General features: G+C 37.3%; 1 protein-coding gene across 1 annotated transcript in view; it reads left to right on the forward strand.

Moving 5' to 3' along the window:
* Nucleotides 1-15469, forward strand: part of Chd6 (chromodomain helicase DNA binding protein 6) — a 206508-nt gene that overhangs the window by 37650 nt on the left and 153389 nt on the right.

Consider the following 15469-nt stretch of genomic DNA (forward strand, 5'->3'; position numbering starts at 1 on the left):
TGGCTGTTGAGCTTTGGAAATGAGGCTCTTCTGGGTTGAAAATGATGGAAGATAAAATAAGAATCAAATTTTAGACTTCATACCAAAAAAAAAAGCATACAAAATACCTCATTAATAGCTTTTTATACAGATTGTGATTTGAACTGGCAATATTTTGGGTACATTAAGTTAAATAAAATGTGTTATTAAAATTTTTAAAAGCCTTTTTAAAAAAAATCAGTGAAGAAATAGTTCTTTTGTTTATTGGTGACTATCTTCTCATGTTGATTGCTGAAAAAGATGACTAGCTCCTCAGATCTCAGGTAAGTCATAAAATGAGAGAGACTTGTGGAATGGTTGAACTTGATGTAATAGAAATTCAAGGTGGATGTTATGCTGGCTTATATTAGCACAGTTCTAGGTGTGTAAACTAAGATAAGCTAAACAAGATTTGTTTTGCCTGATGGGGTTAATCCCAGTGTAGTGCCAAACTACTGCAGGTTGACTCTCAAGTCTGGCCTGTATAATGGGACCAGACCCCTTGAGGGGGCAGTCACAGTGAGAGGAGTGGAGTTGGTTTCACTGGCTCTGCGTGATGTGCACACCACAGTAGGAACATACATGAAGAAAACTTGAGATTTCTTTTCATAAATTACCCATATTTGTATAAACATTTTTTATGGATCATCTTTTAAAATTTATATTTTGATTCTCTTGGTTTTTCAAGTAATTTCTTAAGTTTAGTTTCTTACAAAATAAGCAGTTATGTCATATGAATAATAATTACATATTTTCTTTCTAGTTTGCATATCTCATAATCTTTTCCATCATCTCCAGAGTGTCCAAGCAATCTTTGTTTTGTTCCTAACTTCTTCTTCTTTTTTTTAAAATTATTTTTAGTTATGGATGGACACAGTACCCTTTATTTTGTTTACTTTTTTATGTGGTGCTGAGGATGGAACCCTCTGCCTCACACTCTAGGCAAGCACTCTATCACTGATTCACAACCCAGCCTCTTGTTTCTGACTACTGTGTGAGTGCCTTTAGCATTTCACCATGAGATCTGACTTGGTTTCCAGTGGATTTTTCTAAGAGTTGATATTACCTGATACTGTATTATAAGGGTTGATACCTGATAAAAGTATCTTAGTTCAGCTTAGACTTTGCAAGTTAAGGAGGATACAGAATGTAGAAGGTTCAGGGGAGAGTGGGAAATAGGTGAATAGCTTCCAAAACATCTTTGAAAATGAGAAAAAAATCTCATTTTTATTTCCTTTGCTAAACTTTTTATTAAACAATAACAAAGGTACATAAAATTTAAATTTTAGGTGGTTTCTCTCTTCCTATCCTCCCTCTCTCCTTTTCTCCCTTTTCTCTGCTTTCTCTCCCTCCCATTGTAGCAGTAGTTAAAAGAACATTTGCTTGCTTGAGGGCATTGCAGACTTTCATTTATCTCAACACTGAGTGATGGGGCCCTTTCTTTTACCCATGTGCTTATATTGATGTGGAACCCATTCTTGCCCCTTTTCTTTGTGGTCTACAAGGCCTGAGCCTGGGAGCTGTTGATGGAACTGCCTGCTGCCCTAACCCTCACCTGAGTTGATTTCTGTAGCTGGCTTACAGTCAGAAAACCCCCGCTAAATGGTGAACAATATAGTGAGCTCCCCAGGCTTTCCATGTCTTCACTTGTTGTTGCTTGTCTAGTATGCTTTGGGAATAAATTTATTCAAGCTTTCATCCATAAAGTCTTTTAACTTGTATGCCTCTTTGGTTTTTTTTTTTTTTTTAGGCTTAGGTCTTGGTGTTTTTGTTTTGTTTCTTTTTGTGTTGTTCTCCAGCTGTTTTGCTTTTTGGTCTCTTCTTTCTTACCAGATTATATGTCTTCATTCCCTTTCTTGAGTCACAGATAATTGTGTCACTTTGATTTTTTTTTTTTTCCTAATTTGAAACTTAGAATTTAGCTCTTCCTTTTCACTTGGTCTGGGTTTTAAAATGCTTTAATAAAGAAATCTACAATATCATAATTTCCCACTTGGGGTTATGTAACATGCATAGTATTGGTTAAGAATCACTGAACTTGAGAAATTAGGTTGTATATAAGGATTGTTCCAATGATAGGATCTTCATTCGTTCAACTCATTTACAGAGAGCACCTTCTAATGGCAGACATAATTCTAGGCAATAGGATACAGTAGCAAGTATGACATGTCTCAGTTTCTCTAGAATTTATAGAGTCTGGTGAAGTATGTTTAATCTCATCCATATTGGTAGTGAAAGATCTTTCACTTTAGAATCACTGTCCTGCTTCACATCTAAGCTTTGCCATTTAAGGTTAGATAACTTCAGAAAATTATTTATACTCTAAATGGGATAGGAGGTACCTTCCCAGTGTTGAAATTTCATTGGAGAAATTGTGGTTATTACCCACTGGGTGTCAGAGTTCTCTAGGTCACCTAGGTCATATATAGTCCACAGTTGCTGGGCAAGCAGGAAACAATCTTCTGGGTAAGGCAGACTGAGGCTTGTGGGTAGGTATACGGAGGGAGAACAAGGCCATGAGCAATAACCTCTCAGGGTCCAAATGAACCAAATTGGTGGGCCAGCATGCAGCAGGAGTTGGTATGCCACTGAAGTCCCAGTGCCTGGAGTACATGGTGTCCATGTAGAGAGGGCTGCAGGAAAACAGTTCTGGAATGTCAAGCAGAAGCAGCCAGGATGCTATTGTAAGACAGACCTGGAGTCCCCAGTGTCTCTGTCTGGAAGACCACAGGAAGATGGTCACCAGGCCCCGACTAAAGCTTGTGGTTGCTGAAGAACTGTGAGCCTTGAAGTATGTGAGTGGGGCAGAGCACCAGCAGAGATATGCAGATATTTCACTAGTGACCATGGAACAAGAGCGAGGACAAACAAAAGCATAGCACTTGAACCAGAAAGAGAAGCTCCCTTCCTTTGCAGTATCCCTCCGGCTCCCTCTACTGACCACACTTAGCATCATACTCTGTTAAGGAGAAATACTAGAGTCCAGTCTGTTGTCACAGAGCTGGTGCTGAAGAGTGTTTGAAGTTGAGAGGAAATAAATTGATAACTGGCACAGAAGCTGGATGCAAGAGAATTACTATCTAATTCCACTTTTACGAGGTACAGGAATGGGCAAAATTAATTAATACTGGTAGTGTCATTCTAGTGATTACTTGGGAAAAATAGTGTGACTAGAAAGGAGAATAGATTTTCTGTTTCTAGATCTGGATGCTGTTTATACAGCTGTGTGCAGTATATGAAGGCCTGTACTTTTAAATGTTTATTACACTTTAATAAAAGTTAAAATGTGGCACAATTTATTGAAAAAGCTTAAAAACAAGCCCAAATCTAAACAGAGAAAAATACAAATATTTCACCCTTTATTTATTACTTATTTTTTTATGGCAGTTGGACAAATGTACTCCTAAACTACATCCCCAGCTCATTTTATTTTATTTTAATGTTGAGATAGTCTTGCTAAATTGCCCAGGTTGACTTTGAACTTAGAATCCTCCTGCTTTGGCCTCCTGAGTCTTTGGGATCACAAGTGTGCACCACTGCACCCAGTTTTATTTTAAAATTATTTGCGAGTTGTCTAACATATGTCCAAAAAGAGATCTAATTTGTTCAACAAAAATATTAATTGCCAGATTACTTTTATTTGGGGATCAAATTGCTAAGGTCTTCTCTATAGCAGTTTGTACTTGTTTTTGCCATCATTCTTCTTACTGAATTATTGAATAGCAATTTCAAAACTTTTTTTTTTTTTTTTTTTTGGTGGTGCTAGGAATTGAACCCAGGGCCTTGTGCATGCTAGCCAAACACTCTACCAACTGTGCTATATCCCCAGCCCCTCAAAACTTTTTTATGGCCTCCCAGATTACTCCTTGTTCTTAGTCTAAATGAAGCATCACTTATTTCCACTGTAAACATTATCCTTGTCATGATATACCCTTCTTCATGTAGCAGCTGACAGATCACCAGAGTTCCCTGTTTTCCTAAGAGATTTGGAAGCCCGAGTACCTCCCCATAGAAGAGTTAATGATAATGGAAACTGTAAGCTTTAGTTAAGGATAAGAGAGATAAGGTAAGGATAAGAGAGACTCCATGTGTGACTTTTAAAAGCTACGAGTTCAGGAGTATTTAACTCTGGGGGTAGAATCTTAGGAATCCATGAAGTTGGTTGCTCCTAGTTTCAAGATATGGATATAGAATCTAGAGAGAAATCACATTGCAAAGTTTGCTAAGAAACTCTGGCATTGCACTGTGAATAGAATTCAGGGTGAATTAATTAATTATTGAGATGAAGTCTTACTGTGTTGCCCATTCTGGCCTCAGACTACTCCTCTCTACCAGTCCTCCTGCCTCAGCCTCCTGAGTAATTTAGACTTGGTTCACGTGACTGACTGCTCCTAGCTCTAAAATGAATTTTAAAGTGGAGCCAGCTATTTAATTCTCAGTTGTTGTTCATACTTGCAGTCCCAGCAGTTCAGGAGGCTGAGGTAGGAGGAAGACTCTGTCTCAAAATAAAAATATATTCAATTTTTTTTTTTTTTTTTTTTTTTTTTTTGGGTGCTGGGGATCAAACCCAGGGCCTTGTGCTTACAAGACAAGCACTCTACCGACTGAGCTATCTCCCCAGCCCCTCAAAATAAAAATATAAAAAAGGACTGGGAATGTGGCTCAGTGGTTAAGTGCCCCTGGGTTCAATCCCCAGTACAAAAAACAAAAAAACAAAAAACTAAAAACTCAGTTGTTACATCAAATTAGTGGGAATAATAGTAGTAGAGTTGGAATTACCTTCTTTTATATATAAAACGATATATCCAAATATAAAGGGTATGAGGTCGTTTTTGAGGTTGAAATGTCTGATGGTATGGTTAGAGACCATTTGGCCAGCGCAAAGATTACCCTCTACATATAACACAGAAGACAGAGACCCTAGAATGATTTCTGTACAATAATTGTTTTCCTGTAATTTTTTGGTCTATAAGTTATTTGGGTGTAGAGAAAAGGAGAGAGTATGAGTGGTGAAATAACCAGTGGACCTTCCATTTTAAGTTCTATCCATGCACATACCCCACCATATTGGTGTACTTAGTGTATCTTTGACCTATCCTGGGTATTGGGGCCTCAGAGGTGAATCTGATACAGCCCTTTAGTTCTTTAGTTTTTATTTCATATTCTTTGAAGCAGCCTTTATCATTTGTTTGTGACACCCACTTTTGCCACCAACTCCTTGAGAATTCTGTGGCGCTTTTATGTATCCAACTTGATGAGAGTTTCCTGACCTTTATTTTCTTCATTTTATTACTAGCCTGGGCTTATACTACCATAAAGAGTTATTTTTCAAATTTAGCATCTTGAGGAAGATGCTGTCTTCAGTGCTCGAAGATAGGAATCTGATTCTACACGTGTATTCCAGAGTGGTCATTTGGAAATTAGCTTTCTTGCCAAACTGGTCATCTCTGTCTAGAAACATCTTAAATCATGCCACTTCAACTGGTTCTCAGTACTTGGTCTGATGATGAAAGGAAACATTGGAACAGGTAGTATAAATATAATGTAATATGAGCAGGAGGTGATATGTATTGAGTTTCTATTTTAGAATGGTTGTCTTTTGATCTGTGAGTTAGGCTCTTCTCTATGGTTCTCTTCCTCATTCTGGGCATGAATTCTGTCATATCTCAGACCAGTTCCCCTAAAATAGTGCTCTGTGTGCATCTGAAAACTTGCTAAGTGTTACATCTAGGCAAGTAATTGGGTGTTTGAAATCAGTAGTTTTAAGTACAATTTCTGCTAATATAATGTGAATTTAAAATAGACCATCAGTCTATTCCAATTTGTAGGCACATTAAATGGATTATACATATTGTAGATGGTGTTAACAGAAATTAGTGGATTGACTTGAATTTGCCTAGGGCTGGGGAATGTGGTTCAGTGGTGAGGCCCTAGGTTAGATCCCCAGCACAGTGGATAAGGATGGGGTTGGGGAGTTGCCTAAGGAGGTGGCCTCCCTAGGGGCTTGGGAGACTGAGGCAGGAGAATCACGAATTAAAAGCCTGCCTTATTAGCTTAGTGAGGTCCTAAACAACTCAGTTGAGACCCTATCTCTAAATAAATTTTTTTTTTTTTAAAAGGCTGGGGGTGTGGCTCAGTGATTAATAAGCACCTCTGGTTTCAATCCCCAACCAAAAAAAGAAAAAAAAGACCATGGCGTGGCCTCAAGTGTTTTGTGTATTGTTTATGGTTTCTGCTTTTAATGTAAAGCAACCAAACTTGGAGAACCAGAGCATTTTATTGTCTGTTTGGCAGGAGGTTCCTGTTGCCAGCCACACACCTCACCATTCTTCCAGAGCTGTCTGCTTTTGCAAGAACTTTTAACATATGATCTTGTAGCATCTTGTGTTATGACCTCAGTACTGTTCTTTTAATTTTCAAGAAAGGAGGAGTTGGTGGTGAGAGAGAATTAAGAGCTGTTTCTCATCTTTTAATAATCCAAAGTTAACCCTTTTCAATTTCTATTAAACAAAATTTCTTAGACCTAAAGAAAGTGCAGAAGGTGCCAGAATTCAGTTTATGGGAGGCTGAAAGGATTGTTGAATCCATCAGGGTGCAGCATCCTCCTGGCTTTGCAGAGTCAATTTAATATAGAATGTGGAAGCAAGTTTTAGGATTTCATCCACAAAACATAAATGAAGGAAATTTGTGTTAGATTTAGAATCTGTTGTCTTTAAACAAAAAGCACAACTGGGAAAATCTTATTTTTTTAAAATTTGACTTATTTATACAGCAGAGTTTTTGAAATAGGGGGCAAGTTTATCTTAATAGTACTAGGGGGCTGGGGAGATGACTCAGTCGGTAGAGTGCAAGCCCTGGGTTCGATCCCCAGTACTGCAAAAAAAAAATAGTACTAGGAATTCCACAGATTTAGTTGAGAAGACATTTTCAGGTTGTGGATTGGCTTGCCACTTGGGGTAGCTCTTCTTTTCCTGTAGAATGAAGAGTGTGGGGCTTGAGCAGCCACACCTGTGATTTTTATTTTCTTGTTATTTCCAGTAAGAACTTGTCTCTGCTGATTATTGTCTATGTTAGGATTCTGTTAACATGTTTACTTTGTTTCCTGCTATCTTGGATAGCTATCAGATGGATTTTATTCTTTAGCATAAATTGCTCCAAAATAAGTTTTAACAATTCAGAGTAAAAATGGAAAGCTTTATGACTATTAGTGAACAGGAATACTTAGTTATATCTGGTAAATATTTGTATTTATCATATGAATTATTTGTGTAAAATACTGTGTTCTCTTTATGTACTATTATCTGAAAGTTCCATCCATCTTGTCTAAAATGTGCTTTTAAGGTCCTCTTGGATGATGGTTTTATTAAGCTGTTTTAAACGCTTCCTATTCAGTCTATCCATGGATTAAAACCATCCTCTCCCACAGCCTTCCTTTATGTACCATGTGGTCTTTACTTTTTTTCCCTGTGTACCAATTTTCTCAAAATATTTTGGATTTCTGTTCTTAATAGTCATTATTCAGTTTTTGTCTCCAGAACGTCATATAAACGAAACCACTCAGTATGTAGTCTTTTCAGTTTGGCTTCTTTCTCTTAGCATAATGCATTTGAGATTCATCTGTGTTTCATATATCAGTAGTTTGTTCCTTTTTATAACTGTGTTTTTAAAATATCTCCAAAACTTTTTACAGTGTTTTATATCTTTGTATCTTTTTGTGCTTTTTTTTTTTGCAAACACGAAGAGAAGATCTTCAAAGTCATTTTTGGTGCTCTAGTATGATGACTTCTCATTTTGATGTTAACAGAATAACATTTTTAAACCCATGTAGCAGCCTGATATGATTTTTTTTTTTTTTTTTGGTACTCACTCTATAGTCAAAGAAACTAAGACCTAAGGACATTGAATACATTGCCCAGATCACGTAGCTCTTGTGTTCAGAACAGTGCTGTCTTCACTCCTAAGTCTATAGGTGTTACTGTTCTGCTATGGAAGGCAGTAAAGTGTAATGAGCCAAAAGGTGTTGTGTTGCTGGTGAGGCCTCCTGGGACTGAATATAGAGTGTCAACTGTAAAACCTTTTGTCTTCCCAGAAACAGGAATTTGAATGTTTGGGTGTCAGGAGATTGGTTCTTCAGTCCTGTGTCCACAAATCTGTTCATTCCTGATCTTCATCAGTTGAGATTATGGCAGAGCGTCTAAGAACAACAAAAAAGCACAGTCAGGTTTTACCTTACAATGTGATCTGTGATAGTTCTGGAGTGTCTGACCACTTGATTCTTCCCTTAGTAGTGATTCTAATCAAGCAAGGTGATTTTTATCACCAGATTAGAAGAAAGAAATGTTTTTTTCTCTGACTGAAGAAATGAACTAGGATTTGAAATTGAAATTTATCCTCTGTATTGCAAAAGTGTATATCATTAAAATTAAAGTGATTAAAGCATTTTACTCTGTGACCTCAAAGATCCCATTTGCTTCTGATTTTGTGAATACAACATTTTTGAAATGTTTCTAGACTATGAAGTGCTTCCTTAGTTTTACACCTTTGTACCATCTGAGGTACATCAACTTGTAGGGAATTATAGCAACAAAGGATATTAGTTAAAGTTGATAGTAATTAAATAATCAGAGGAGATTCATCCAGTTAGTAAAAGCCTTGTGATTCAGCAGACAGTGGCCATGCTGGAAAAACTCAAAGTGGACTTTCTAATATTCTTGGTCCAGTAACAAGAGTTTATAAATACCCTTACTAGAAGGTTGCTATTATCCTTATTGCTGGTTATTTCTTCTCACAGGCAGGGATTGATTCACTACTCTTGATTTGTCTCACATTACCCTCATGCCAGGTAACAGGTTTTATTCTAATACATTGAATATTTAGAATACTTTTTTTTTTTTTTTTTAAAGAATAGTCCTGAGTTCATGTCAGTAGTGGTAATGCTTTCTTCCTAACCAGCAAAGAAAAGTGATGATAGCACTAGTGCCTTCTCATTATAATACTTGGCATACATTTTAAGTTAGGCACCTAAATTTTGGGGAAAGTGGGTTTTATTTTATTTTCCATATTTTTATTGGTGCATTATAATTTGTTGTTACATATTCGTACGTGCACACAATTTAATAATTATAAAAATATAATTTGGCCAATATGATTCCCTAGTGTTTCCCCTTTCCCTTTCTTTCTCTTCCCCCCCTTGTCCCTTTTCTCCACATTGCTAATCTTGGGAAGGTAGACTTTAGTCCCAGCCTCATATGCTTCCCTTTGCACTGGTATGATCCTTTTCTTTTGACCTACTTTTGATAAATCCATGTGTAGTGTTAATATATTTATTAATTCACCAATACTAGTATTAGATGTACAAGAGCAGTCAAAATAGATGTGGTCCCTACCTTCATGCTCCTTTTCAGTTTTATAGACTTGAATACTTGATCGGTAATCATGAGTTTACAATATGTTATTTCCAACCTGTAGTGGAGAAAATCAAAGATTCACCTGTATAGACTTTGTCTATACAAGTTATATCCATAATTTTTTAGAAATCTGATTTGAACATTGTCATGTGTTCTAAAGAAAACTTTCAGGTGTCTAAAAGAATCCATAGATTTTTAAAAAATCCTTTAATGAAAAATATGATCTCCTGTCCAGAGCTTGAGTATCTAGGAGATTCTTAAAACAGAAGCCTTTTCTCATATCACTTTGAATATTCCAGTTGTACAGAAATGTTTCCACTAAATCATAGTGTTGTCTTTGAAAGGAAAGAGTGATCATTTGTCATTTGAATGCTCTTCTGTCGTTGGTTAGTTGACTTGAGCTTAGGAGACCATAAAAATAAAACATCAGACTGGGCATTATGGTACATACCTGTAATCCCAGTGACTCATGAGGCTAAGGCAGGAGGATCACAAGTTTGAGGCCAGCCCCAGAGAAAAGAGAAAGGTTGGAAGATAAGTGGAGGAAACTTCCCAGAAAGTAAAATATGAAGAGATGGGGGTGAGGAAAGAGGGATTAGAATCCAGCCTGAAAGGTCCATCATTCAAATATAGTGACAGGAGTTCCATTAAAAGAAAAAAAATAGAGAAGGAATTATGAAGAAATAATACAAGCAAATCTTTGAGAGCTGAAAGGTCTTCATTTCCAGATTGTGAAAGCATTACTAGTTGTCCAGTATCATGGATGAAAATAGCTCCAAGGCACATCATTGTGAAAGGGTGATCCCAGAGACTTTCTGAGAGAGAAGATGTCATCTGTAAATGATCAGGAATCAATGACTCAGATTCTTCAACAGAGGTGGTAAAAGAAACAGGACAGTGGGGTTGCTGTACTCTGAAAATTCCAAGGAGCAATTGACTTCCAGCCTGTGATTTGCTACCATCAAGGTAGAATAGAAACATTTTCAGTGACGAAGGTCCCAACAACTTACCTCTCATTCAGGTTTTTCCGAGAGAGTTATTGAACATTAGGCTTCACAAAAGAAAAAAAAAAAAGGGTAAACCTAGAGAACAGAAACTTATAAGCCCACCCCTGGGAGAGATGGGTGGGTGAGTTCCCAGGAGGATGGAGAGGAGGAGCTCAGGAAAGTTATTTTGAAGTAGGTTGGAGAAAATGATGTCTGATGGAGGACCCCAGATATAGTGACCCACAAGAGAAAATCAAACTTAGATTGAGAGGCATTTTAAGTTTTTTTTTTTTTTTTTTTTTTTTTCATTTTAAGGTTTTAGACTAGCATTTTGGTATAAGTTTGTGATTCATAGAAAGCAAATTTAATCTTAAAATGAGGTAACAATTATCTTTAGGGGGAAAATCACAAAAAAGTTTTAGCACTGTAGTTTATAGCTTAACTGTGAATTAAATATTGAATTAATAAACAATAGTACTATTAGAAAAATAACACTTCATCTTTCACAGGAGGAAAACTTCCTATTTTTATGAAGTTCTGTTGAAACACAACTATATCCACTTGTTCGACTGCTTTCACACTGCTGCAGAACCAAGTACAGTAATCCTCCTAGTCCATGGTTTCAGTTGGCATAGTTTGAGTCATTTTGGATCACAGTTAATTGTGCCAAAAATATAAAATGGAAAATTTTAGAAATAAATTATTCATAGAGGTTGAGATGTAGCTCAGTGGTAGAGCTCTTGTCTAGCATGTCTGAGGCCCTATGTTCAATCCTCAACATCCCCAAAACGAAAAATCCAAAACATCCCTCCCATGAATTTTCATTTGTATGCCATGATTCTAAGTAGCATGATCAAATCTTGTGCTGTCCTCTTCCTTCCTGCCATGAGAAGTAAATTATCTCCTTTTCCAGTGTATCTGTGCTGTGTACACTGTATACACCTGTCCATCTGTCACATAGTAGCTGTTTGGTTATCAGAGTGACTGTGGAGGTATCACAGTGCTTGTGGTCAAGTAACCTTTATTTTACCTAATAGCGGCCCCAAAGCTCAAGAGTAGTGATGCTGGCACTATGCCAAAGAGAAGCCATTAAGTTCTTCCTTTAAGTGAAAAGGTGAAAGTACAGTAAGCTATTTTTTGAGGAAAAAAGAGCACATTCACACAACTTCTGTTACAGAATAAATTAAGTTTTATCAGAGATATGTATGTGTAAGACCAGGTGCTGAGGCACACACAAAATAGGACTGGGGGTGTGGTTCAGTGATTGTGTCCCTGAGTTCAATCCCCAATAACCAAAAAAAAAAAAAAAAAAAGATATGTATGTATAGGAAAAAACATAGTACATGTGGGGTACTCTCTATAGTTTCAGGCATTCCTCATCAGTAAGTGAGGTGGGTGACTGTAGTTGTAATTGAGACAGTATGACTTGTGAAACCATTTAGCACCTGGCCTTTTATAAAAAATATTTCTGACTTCCATTCTATAGGAAGAAGCCAATAAAATAATGTTTTAAAAATTGAAGGAAAAAACCTGACTTAGAATATGATGGAAGGAACGTGAGGGGAACAGCTGAAGATCAAATGATTGATCAAATGAATATCTCACCTCTGGGGAGAGTGAATCAGGAGAGGGGAGGAGTAGTCAGGGAATGATTATTTTGTTTTATTCTTTGTATTATTGTTAAATTCTTAAGCCAAGTAAAAAAGTATGAATGAAGGCTGTTGAGAAATTTGGATTAGGACAAAATCAACAGGAAAGAAAAAAATAGAGACCACTAGTTATGATGAATAAAATGGGAACTGAAATTCTTTTCTGTCAACAGAGCATTCTCATTTGTTCAGTAACTCATCCCACAAATAATCATGTAAGGGTGCAGTCACTGAGCTCTATTGCATAGATAGAGTTCCTTCCCAGAGGGGCTTAGACACTCAATAGCTAACGGCATACACAGACAGGTAAAAGATGACAACTTGGTGGTATCACTTTTATAGTTTATCATGAGATGCTTGTGGACAATATGACACTGGACCCAAGTTTTTAAGCCTAAGAAGCCAGAGCCAGATATGGCAGGGTGATGGAAGAATTTTCAGGCAAAGTCAGATTAACAGGACCTAAGTGAGCAGGGCAGGTGCTAGGACCTGCAAGTGTTCAGTATCTTTGGATTTTAGGATAGAAAATGATGTCAGAACAATAGACAAGGATCAGAGGCCAACTCACACAGAGCTCTGCACTCTGAGGGTTTTGGGAGGAGAGTATGTGTGTGTCTAAGAGAATAGAGAGTACAGAGAGGGACTTAGGAGGCTATTTTAGGCAAAAATGATTTTTAAAAAATGTGAAAACAAACCAGAGTAGAGTAGAAGAACCAAGATATTGAGGAATTTTAAAGGAGTTAAGGGAAAGGAAAGGAATAAAGAAAGACTCAATTTGGGGTTGAGTGGCAGATTGTGGAACATTAACCTCCAATATGGGACACAGGAGCAGAGGTGTGTGTGTGTGAGTAAAAGTAAAGGGTTTTGAAGAAGTGTAGGGGGTTTTGGTGGTGCCTGTGGCATACCTCATTAGAACTGGACAGGGTGGGTTGGATGCATCCACGTCAAGGTCAGGAAGAGAACTTGAGTTTGGGAATGTACAGTGGTCACTGTGTAGAGAGAGAAGTTTGGAGATTGAGTAGAAAACTTAGGGAGCCCATGTGCTGTTGAGAGCATTGAATCCTGGGAACAGTAACACTGAAGAATTGGACTTTGTAGTAGGAGGAGTCTAGGAGGAAGCAGAACCTTGAAGCCTGCTATTGGAGGGACATCAGGAGAGAGTGGCCTTGAAGAAACAATGGGTGAGACTTTTAAGAAGAAAAAATGGTTCATATTTTTTAATGCTGTAGTAAGTTAGAATAATTAGGGAATCATTTCTAAAAACAGCTTTAGTAAAGTATATGGAAGTAATTTAAATTTTCAGGTATGTGGAGGATTTGTTAGTGTTGTTACTATTTTGGGTTGAACTTGTTCATTGAGAGGAGGGCTAGAGAAAGAGAGAGGTTTAGGAATAATTTTAGGAGGAAAAATGATCTCTGCCCTCAGCAAATATTCATTGAGCTACAAACCCAGAGGCTGCCATATAGTTTTTGTTCTCAGTGTATCAGACACCATATAAATAGTCACCCTTTTTAATTCTCCTAAGATCCTGTGAGGCAGGTATTATCACCATTTGACAGGTGAGGAAGCAATATCTGGAAGAGGTTTTGCGTATCTAATCCCATTGGAACCTGGATTCAAATTTTTAGCACTTCAAACCCATGCTTTAAAAGTATCTCCTTATAAAGTACTTTAACCTAGCAAAGGACATAAATACCTTTATCCAATTTGTATCACAAAGCTTAATAAAGCAGGGGAAGCTTAGTAAGTGGGAAACTGAGGACTTTATCACCTACTAGACTCTTTGTGGTCAAGAATGTCTCAGGTTTGATAAGAGGTGCTTAATAGGGGTTTTAAGGAAGTGTCATTCCCCTGGAAGGCTCTGTGTTTTTGATCAACTTTTCTCAAATGAGTCACTCCTGTGTCCTGTGGGATTACCTTATTTATACCTGCTGTCATTAAACTGGCTCTTGGGGAACCTGCCTCAAGCTTGAAGATGGGCATAAATAGATCATGAAAATATGTTCATTGCAGAAAATTTGAGGGGTTGCTTCCCACATACTCTTTATCCTTAAACACCTGGTCAGTTACATCTACTGTTGTCTTTGTGAACATATATGCTATAATAGGGGTCTGTGTACATATATCTTTGTGACAACAACCAGTCTTGATAGATCCTTGTGCTGATTAGGGATTGGTAGGATGGCAGAGTTCTCAAGATATGGTGAATTCAAATGTTTGATATTTTTAAGTGTCCATATCACAGCTTTGAGGAACTTGGAAATGGCACAGGTACTGTTGAGCATAATTTCTTAACTAAAGAGGATAATAATGATAATGATAATGATAATACCACCTTTCAAAATGTCCTATTGTAACCTGACACCACTTATTTTCTTAATAGAAGCATTGTTAGGTGGGTGAAAGGAGGGAATGGGCATTTTATATTGTTTGTTTTTTATATTATTGACTGCATGTCTTTTCAGAAAGGTAATTAAATGCTACATTCATACACAGACATTGAAATGCAGTGAGGAGAACCAGAGTCTTACCAGATTTCATGTAATTCAGAAGTTACACATGTGATTTTTTTCCCCCTGTTGACAGATTTCCTGGTTTGCCCACACAGGGGCTTTGGAATCATGTGTTTCTAATTGTGTTGAGACCTTGAAATTACTACTTGATTTATTCTTTATTAAGTCAAAAGGATCTGATCACAACTTCTGAGTGATGGCAACACATCAACAAAAGTCATTAAACCATTTCTAGTGTTGTGCAGAAGGACAAGCCTAGGGTGTATCTATTAATCTATTCCTGGTACATAAAATTTAGGTTTACACAAGGATTAGATAGTTGTGTGTTTTTTAAAAAAGGTTTAAAAACTAGAAGTAATTTAAGGGAGAATGTAGGATGTGGGGTGCTATTCAGAGAAGCAAAAGGTAATGAATGCTTTTTGAACATCTATTGATGTTGATAACGGCTGTTATTTTGTGGGGTGGTAACAAGCTGACATGTGTTGATCCATAGGGGTGCTAAAAATGATTTGACAGTAATAACTTGAGGTTTGCCTGAGATTGCTTTTAGTGAACTAGAGCAGTTATTCATACAGTCACATAACTCCTGTTTTCTTGGGTTTCACACACACACATACACACCAGATGAGTGGAAAAGATTTGGTTTAGAATTTTCACCATCTCTTCCTTTGAGCCTTACTCAGTCTTTTAACCTGAACTCATCTGCCTCCTCTGACCTTCTTAGGGGTATCCAGAGGCAAACCCAACAAGTGGTGGTCCCTCACATTAGCCCCCACTGTGATAGCACCTGCCCATTACACTCACCTCATCCCTCAGCTTCTTCTAAGGGCTCAGGTGTATTTCCTCCTGGTTCGTTTCCTTGTGTTCTCTTCCTTAAAGTGGAACTGCCATACAAA

Source organism: Sciurus carolinensis, chromosome 2 (assembly GCF_902686445.1).
Source record: "Sciurus carolinensis chromosome 2, mSciCar1.2, whole genome shotgun sequence".
Taxonomy (NCBI): Eukaryota; Metazoa; Chordata; class Mammalia; order Rodentia; family Sciuridae; genus Sciurus; species Sciurus carolinensis.